Source organism: Marmota marmota, unplaced genomic scaffold, assembly GCF_001458135.2.
Source record: "Marmota marmota marmota unplaced genomic scaffold, marMar, whole genome shotgun sequence".
Taxonomy (NCBI): Eukaryota; Metazoa; Chordata; class Mammalia; order Rodentia; family Sciuridae; genus Marmota; species Marmota marmota.
The window spans coordinates 20,934,705-20,943,390 of record NW_026000221.1 but is presented as its reverse complement, the minus strand read 5'-3'; the positions used below and the strand labels follow the sequence as shown (position 1 = coordinate 20,943,390).

At 40.7% G+C, this 8,686-nt stretch overlaps 1 non-coding gene across 1 annotated transcript; it reads left to right on the top strand.

Annotated features, from left to right (window-relative positions):
- The first annotated feature begins 1,915 nt into the window (after positions 1-1,915).
- On the top strand, positions 1,916-2,054 carry LOC125613004. The gene has a single exon (XR_007343517.1). It is a non-coding gene; the product is annotated as a U4 spliceosomal RNA (small nuclear RNA).
- Positions 2,055-8,686: the final 6,632 nt, after the last annotated feature.

Here is an 8,686-nt window from a genome sequence, read left to right as displayed (position 1 = left end):
TCGCGGGGCCTGCGCTTGTGCGGGGGCGCCCTCGGAGCCCGGCTCCGCGCCACCAGGAAGCCCAGATCTTTGGGCTCCAAAGCCCAAGCTCACATTGCCTTTCGGTCCCTGAAAGCTGAATTCCACATGAGCTGCCCGCCCCCCAAATCCCACCCTCCCCAACTTCTTCAGAAATCACAGACACGCCCTTGCTCCCCTGTCTCCTCCCACGGCCCTCCACAGCCCGGCCGCCTCCTTGTTCCAGTGACCTCCTTCACCCCTCCACTCGCCACCCACTGGGCCCCTGTTCTGCCTGGACCCCAAATCTCAGGCCTCAGCTGTTCCAGGTAGGGATAGAGACCTCTCCCCCTCTGGGGTTTAAGTCTACCGAAACCAGCGGGTCTGGGAAGGTGGTCTCTGGACCAGAAGTTTCACCAGAAACTTGTAGAAATGCAAATTGCCCACCAGACTCCAGACCTAGGAAATAAGGATTTCTGGGGTGTTTCGGCCAGAAATCGATTTACCAGACCCACAGGTGACTCTGTTGCAGGCTAACATTTGAGAAACCCTGCTTCAGACCATAAATACAAAACGAAACAAGGCCACCTCTGAACCACGGAAACCTGAGAAATGAAGACACCTCCAATCTACCCAGTGCTCAGGATTCTCAGGGGGACAGGCTTAGTATCCGGAGGACAAGAACCCTAACACTTACCCTTGGGGTCCATCCCTCTGCCTCTGAGACACCTGCGCTTGAGCCTTTCCCAGGAAACTTCCATGGGAGTCACTTCCTTCCCCCAGTATATGTCCCTGGATGGTCACTGGTGCCTGTGACCAGTTAGGGAGCCCCTGGGTCTTTTCAGGAGCTCCAGCGGAGTCTTTCACCAGCTCCAGACTGACTGGTAAGGAAGTGGCCTCTGCAGTCCCTGCAGCCAAACTGACCTGAGCCTGACCTCCTGACCTGCTGGCCTGCTGACCTTCCTGTGCATCTTCCAAACTTGACCCCACCTGCTTTGCTTCAAACTACAGCCCATAAAGCCCCCAGCACTCGATCCATCACTGCAAACTGCTTTCACCCCCAGCAACCTCTGAAGAGTGAAAATGAGTTTTCAAAGTAAAAAGGCTTCATTTCTAGAATGGAGTTCTCAAACCTCTTCACTTCAGCCCCAATCCATTCTGTGTGTTCTGTTGTCACCTAATTTTTTTTTCACCTAAATTTTAAAAATTAAACTTCTTATTTTGAAATATCTGTAGATTCACACACAGTTGTCAAATATAATACAGAGAGGTTCTGAGTTGTCTTTACTCAGTTCCCCCTAAAGGTAACCTCTTGCAAAACCACAGCACAATACAGTCAGGATAGGGAATATTGCGTCTGAGGAAGACCCCTCTTTTTCTCTGTTTTTTTTTTTTTTTTGTACTGGGGATTTAACACATGGGTGCTCAACCACTGAGCCACATCCCCAGCCCCTTTTTATATTTTATTAGAGATGGGGTCTTGCTGAGTTGCTTAGGGCCTTGCTAAATTGCTGAAGCTGGCTTTGAACTCGCAATCCTGCTGCCTCAGCCTCCTGAGCCCCTGGGATTACAAAATGGGCATTCTTAGCTCTCACATTGCTCTTTTATGTACACTCACTTCTCTTTCACTTCCACGCCTCTGTAACCCCAGCAACCACTAATCTCTTCTCCATTTCTATACTTTGTTATTTTAAGGGCTGGGGTTGTGGCTCAGTGGTAGAGCACTCGCCTATCATGTGTGAGGCACTGGGTTCAATCAGCACCACATAAAAATAAAATAAAGATATTGTGCCCACCTACAACTAAAAAACAAATTTAAAAAAAAAGAATGTTTACAGTTGGAATCATTAATGTTATCTTTAGGGATTGGCTTTTTTTCACTTAGTAATCTTTGGTTATTCATTTAAGTGGTTTTTTTAGCTTTGCGCAGTGGCAGTATCGTAGCCAATGAGGTTTATCCCAGGCGCGATTATTGCTAATTGAAAACTTTTCATTCAAGTGTTTTTGCATAGAGCAATAGTTTGTTCTTTTTATTGTTGTATAGTATTCCCTGATATGGAGGTTCCGCAGTTTATTCACGTAGCCGTTTAACATTATCTCCAGTTTTTGACTACAGTGAATATAACTCTTATGAACACTGCATAGGTTTGTATTTGAACATGTATCTTCATTTCTCTGGAATAAATGCCTACATTTATAGTATAGTAAGTATGTTGCATATTTTTTGTTTGTTTGTTTGTTTTTGTTTTTTAACCTGCCACATTGTTTTCTAGAGTGGCTGTATCATTTTATATCACCAACAGCAGTGTAGGCATGACCCATTTTCTTCACATCCCCTTCAGCCTTTGGTGAAATTACTTCTTTTCAATTTTTAAGCCATTCTGATCATTGTGTAGGGATGTATCCCTGTGAGTTTTTTTTTAATTATTTTTTGTAGTTGTAGATGGACAGAATGCCTTTATTTTGTTTATTTTTATATGGTGCTGAGGATTGAACCCAGTTCCTTACACACTTGAAGCAAGCACTCTGCCACTGAGCTACAGTCCTAGTCCTCACTGTGTTTTTTTGTTTTGTTTTGTTTTGTTTTTTAATTTGTATTTCCCTAATGGCTATGATATTGAACATCTTTTCATTGGGTGATTTGCAGTGTGTTTTCCTCAATGAAATGTTTCTTTATACTTTTTGTGAAAATTCCAGTTTGATCATTTGCTTTTCTTGCTGTTGAATTTTGAGAGTTCTTTATATATTGTAGATACTAATCCTTTTTTGGTTATGTGATATTTCTTCCCAATCCATTGTTTGTGTACTTAACAGGGTCTTTCAAAAGCAAAAGCTTTTAATTTTGGTGAAGTCCAAATTATCAATTTTTTCCTTTCATGGATCATGCTTTGGGTGCTAAATCCACTAAGTCTGGGGATTTTTTTCTATGTTTTATTCTGAAAGTTATTTAACTTTATGCTACACATTTAAATCTGTGAAGCTTTGTGTATTTATTTTTTTTTTACCCATAAATGTCCAATTGTTCTAGTACTATTTGTTGAAAAGGCTCTTTTTCTTCCATTTAATTGCTTTTGCAACTTTGTCAGAAGTCATCAGGCCCAAGTTGGGTGTGGTGGTGCATGCCTGTAATTCCAGTGACTCAGGAGGCTAAAGCAGCGGATCACAAGTTCAAAGCCAGCCTGAGCAACTTAGTGAGGCCCTGACTCTAAATAAAAAATGAAAAGGGCTGAGGATGTGGCTCAGTGGCTAAGGGAACTGGGATTCAATCCCTGGTACAAACAACAATAACAAAACAAAACAAAACACAGCAGGACCTATTTCGGGGTTCTCTCTTCTGTTCCATTAATGTGTAGGTTCCTCTGCTAAAAGTACACAGTGTTAATTATTAAAGCTATATGGTAAGTCATGAAATCAGATACACTGACTCTTCCCACTTTGTTAATTTTCAAAATTGCTTTAGCTCTTCTAGTTCCTTTGGCTTTTCATATAAACTTCAGAATAGTCTTATCTATCTGTACAGAATATCTTTCTGGGATTCTGGTAGAAATTGCATTAAACCCGTTCATCAGAACTGACCTTTTGCTATGTTGTCTTGCAATCCGAGAACACACTAAGTCTCTCCACCAATGTATATTGTCTTTGATTTCTTTTATCAGCAATTATGGGGGTTTTCAGAATGCAAGTCCTATTCACGCTTGGTTAGATTTATATCTCAGTATTTTATTTAATGATTTTTGGCAATCTTAAACGGTACTCTATTTTTAATTTTGCCGCTTAGGAGTTTTTGCTGTATAGAAGTAATTTCTTGTATATTTATCTTATATTTTGCAACATCTCCGAACTTCATTCTAGGAGTTTGGCGTTGCGGGGTGGAGCCTTCAAGATTTTCTACAAGGAAAAATCATGGCGTCTGTACACAGAGAAGTTTTATTTCTTCCTTTCCTGTCAGTATCTTTCATTGCCTATGGCTCTGGCTAGAACTTTCCAGCTCCTGTGTGCCTAAGAGCAATATGAGAAGCTGACATCCTTGCAGTCAGGGTCCATCTGTGCTGACACAATGAAATCCCACAGATTGGGAGATTTATGAAGAATAGAAATTATTTCTCACAGATCTGGAGGTTGGGAAGTCCAAGATCACCCCCCCCCCCATATTCAGTTGTCTGCTGTGGGTTGTGCCCTCTCCTTCCAAGATGGCATCTTGTGCTGTGTCACATGGCAGAGGAGACAGAGGCCGGAGAGGGCCCAGCACGCAGGAAGCCTCTGCTTCAGGGCCTCAACTCATTCCCCAGGAAGGAGCCTCACAGCCTCCTCCCTTCCTAAAGGCACTGCCTCTTACACTGACACACTGGGCATTAAGTTCCAACGCTTGAGTTTTGAAGGGGACACAGTCAAGTCACAGTACTTATTGTGTTCCTGGTCTTAGGGGGAAAGCATTCCACTGTTCATCACTAAGAATAAGTGGTAGCTGTAGATTTTTGTTAGATGTGCTTTGCCAAATGGAGGAGGTTCTCTATTGGTTTGGAAGTTTCTCTCATAAATGGAAGTCCGTGTCGTTACATGCCTTTTCTGTGTTGACTTGGTCATGCGGTTGTTGTCCTCCCCGCCTCTTCCTCCTCTCCCCTCTTTTTTCTCCTTCTCTCCTCTCCCTCTTTCCCCTTCCTCTCACCCCTCACTCCCCCGCCTCCTTTGTCCTGTACTGGGGACTGAACCCAGAACCTCACCCATGCTAGGCAAGCATTCTACTACTGAGCTACATCCCAGCTCTTTTCTTTTACTTTCCATATTTTTTTGGGGGGGGAGCATACTGGAGATTGAACGCGTGGGCACTCGACCACTGAGCCACGTCCCCAGCCCTATTTTGTGTTTTATTTAGAGACAGGGTCTCCCTGAGTTGCTTAGCGCCTCGTTTGTGCTGAGGCAGGCTTTGAACTCGTGATCCTCCTGCCTCAGCCTCCCGAGCCACTGGGATTATAGGTGTGTGTCACCGCGCCCAGCTACTTTCCATATTTTTATTAGTGCATTATAGTTGTGCCTAAAGGTGGGATTCATTGCTCCTATTTGTCCACACACACAATATAACAGTATAATTGGGTCGGCAGCATTCCTCAGTATTTCCTCTTCCCCTCTCTTCCTCCTCCTGCCTTGTCTCTTTCCTCTGATCTACCTTCAATTTTCGTGAGATCCCCACCGACCCACCTTACTTTTGCATTTTCCTCTCTGGCTTCTGCATATGAGAGAAAACATTCAACCCTTGCCCTTCTGGGTTTGGCTTATTTTGCTTAACAGAATGTTCTCAAGTTCCATCCATTTTCTTGAAACTGCCATAATTTCATTTTCTTCATCCCAGCCCCTGTCATTTTGAAACAGGATCTAAGCTGCCCAGGCTGGCCTCCAACTTGCAGTCCTCCTGCCTCAGCCTCCTGGGTAGGTGAGATTACAGGCGTGCACCACCTGGCCCCACACCCAGCTCTTAACTATTGAACTAGCTTGAAATAAACCTCCCTGAAATAAACCTCACTAGGTTATGATGTTTAATTCTAATACAATATTTCTGAATTTATTCAGGATTTTCTGCATCTATATCATGAGGGTTGTCAGGCAGTGAATTTTTCTTTTTCATTGTCTTTACCTGGTTTGGGTTCAGGGTAATACTGATCTCAAAAGATGGATTGAACAGTGCTCTCTTTCTCTCACCTCTTTTTTATGGAACAGTTTGTGCAGAATTGGGGTTCGTTCTTCGAATGTTTGGTAGAATTCTCCCACAAAATATTTTGAGTCTGGAGATTTCTTTTTTGCATGTTTTAAAAATTTAAATTCAATTTCCTTAATAATTATTGGTCCACTCAAATGATCTGTCTCGTGGTGGAACTGTCGTAGCTTGTGTATTGGGGAAAGGGGTCTTTTTTGTGGATCTTTATTCTATTCATTTGTTTATACATGGTGCTGAGGATCGAACCCAGCGCTCACACATGCCAGGCAAGCGCTCTGCCACGGAGCCCCAGCCCCAGCCGGATGTGCTGTGTTCTCTTATTATCACCGTCTTAGATCTGCATGGTCTGTGGTGACCTTCCCTGTTTCATTCCTGATACAGGCAATTTGTGTCCTCTCACCTTCTCTCTGTTCTCTGTCAGTATTGCTGGAGGTTTGTCAATTTTATTGATTTTTTCAAAGAACCAACCCTTTATTTCATTGATTTTCTCCATTTAAAAATAATTCATTGGCTTCTGCTCTTATCTTTATTATTTCCTTCCTCTGCTGGCTTAGGGTTTATATTGCTCTTCTTTTCCTTGGCTCTAAAGGTGGGATCTTAGACTATGGATTTGAGGGTTTTCCTTTTTTGTAACATATGCATTTAGTGCAGTAAAATCCCCTTTCAGCACTGCATTCAGTGGATTCCACAAAATTTGATGTTTTACCTTTTTTTTTTCTTTTTTGTAATGGGGATGGAATCCACGGTGCTCTACCACTGACTTCCATCTCTTTTTTGTTTATTTATTTATTTTAATTTTGGACAAGGTCTTGTTAAATTACTGAGGCGGGCCTCAAGCTTTCAATCCTCCTGCCTTAGCCTCCCCAGCCACTGGGATGACAGTCATGCGCCACCACACCTGGATTACCTTGATTTTTATTAGGTTAACGATATCTTAATATTTCCTTTGGTTCTCTCCTTTTTAATTCATTTAGAAGTGTACTGCTTAATTTCCAAGTATTTGGAGATTTTCCTGTTATATCTATATTTCCAATTTATAATTTGATTCCATTGTGGATAAAGAGAATACTCTATAAGATTTTGATTCTTTTAAATTTTTTGAAGTTTGCTTTATGGCCCAGGATATGGTCTCTCTTGGTATATGTTCATGGGCAAATTTAGTGTATGTTCTGCTGTTTTAAGGTGGAATGTTCTATAAATATCAATTTGACCTTGTTGGCTGATTATTCCTATATATCCTTTTTGATTTTTTTTTTAAATCTAAATGTCCTATCAATAGTTGAGAGAGGAATGCGGATATCTCCAACTTTAATTGTGGCTTGGTCCATTTCTCTTTCCAATTCCATCAATTTTTATTTCACATATTTTATAGTTCTGTTGTTTTTTTAGATTAATCTTTTTAAAAATTATTTTATATTTTCCCTTTCTGTCTCTGGAAATTTTCTTTGCTCTGAAGCCTACTTTAGCTAATTTATTAATACAGTCATTCTTGTTTTCCTTTGATTAGTGTTTACATGGTATCTCTTTTTCCATTCTTTAGTTTTCAACCTGCCTATGTGATTATATTTAAAACCTTGGAGAGGGGTATATAATTGCTTCATATTTTTAAATTAAATCTGCCAATCTACTATTTAGTTGGTGCATTTAGACTCTGCATTTAATGTAATTATTGGTAGGCTGGGACTTGACTTTGACATTTTATGTCTTTGTTTTCTGTTCTTTTTTTTTTAAAGAGAGAGAGAGAATTTTTTTAATATTTATTTTTTAGTTTTCGGCAGACACAACATCTTTATTTGTATGTGGTGCTGAGGATTGAACCCAGTGCCGCGACCATGCCAGGTGAGCGCGCTACCGCTTGAGCCACATCCCCAGCCCCTGTTTGTTCTTTTTTTTTAAATTTAATTTCTGTGTTTTTGTTTTCCTGCCAACCTGGGAAATGTTATTTGTTTTTTGTTTGTTTTCTTTTTGTTTTTGTTTTTGTTTTGTTTTTAGAATTCCGTCTATTTGGATGCACCTATTTTGAGTGGTTTCCTGTTTGCTCTAGGTATTACATTATGACCGTATAACATATTGTTGTCCACTGGTGTGATCATTTTACCAGTTTGAGTGACATATAGACATGTTACCTCCTATTAGGGTCCTTTATCCAGTTTATACTATAATTGTGTTAAAATTTTCTCTCTATATATATTTACAACCACATCAGAAGCTGTAACAATTTTTGTGTCAACTTTACAACACAACCTAGAAAACTCTAGGTAAGGTGGAAAGCCTGTGGTATGAACCATGGTGCTTCTTTCATGTCCCTGAGGATCTGAGTTTCCTTCTTTCATTGTTTCTGTTTAGAGAATTTCCTGTAGTCATTTTAAAAAATTATTTATTTTTTAGTTATAGATGAATACAATATATTTATTTTATTTTTAATAAAATCGAACCCAGTGCCTCACGCATGCTAGAGGAGCACACTACCTCTGAGCCACAACCCAGCCCTATAGTCATTTTTTAAGGAAGGTAAATTGTCTTAATTTACTTTTCTCTTAAAATGTCTAGATTTGCTTTTCATTTCTGAAGAGCACTGTCAGGGGGTTGAGGATTCCATGTTAACAGTTCTTTTGAAAAATAGTGTTCCATTTCCTTCCAGCCAGCATGGTTTCTGGTAAGAAATCTGCTGTCATTGGAAATGTGTTTCTCTCATCGGAAAAGTATTTTTAATATTGTTATTTTGGTGGGGGTACCAGGGATTGAGCCATATCCCCAGCCCTATTTTGTATTTCATCTAGAGACAGGGTCGACTGAGTCACTGAGAGGCTTAGCCCCTCACTTTTGCTGAGGCTGGCTTTGAACTTGCAATTCTCCTGTCTCAGCCTCTCAAGCCACTGGGATTACAGGCACTTACCACCCTGACCAACTCTTCTTTCTTTCTTTCTTCCTTCCCTTCTTCCTTCCCTTTTTTTTTTTTTTTTTTTTTTTTTTTTTTTT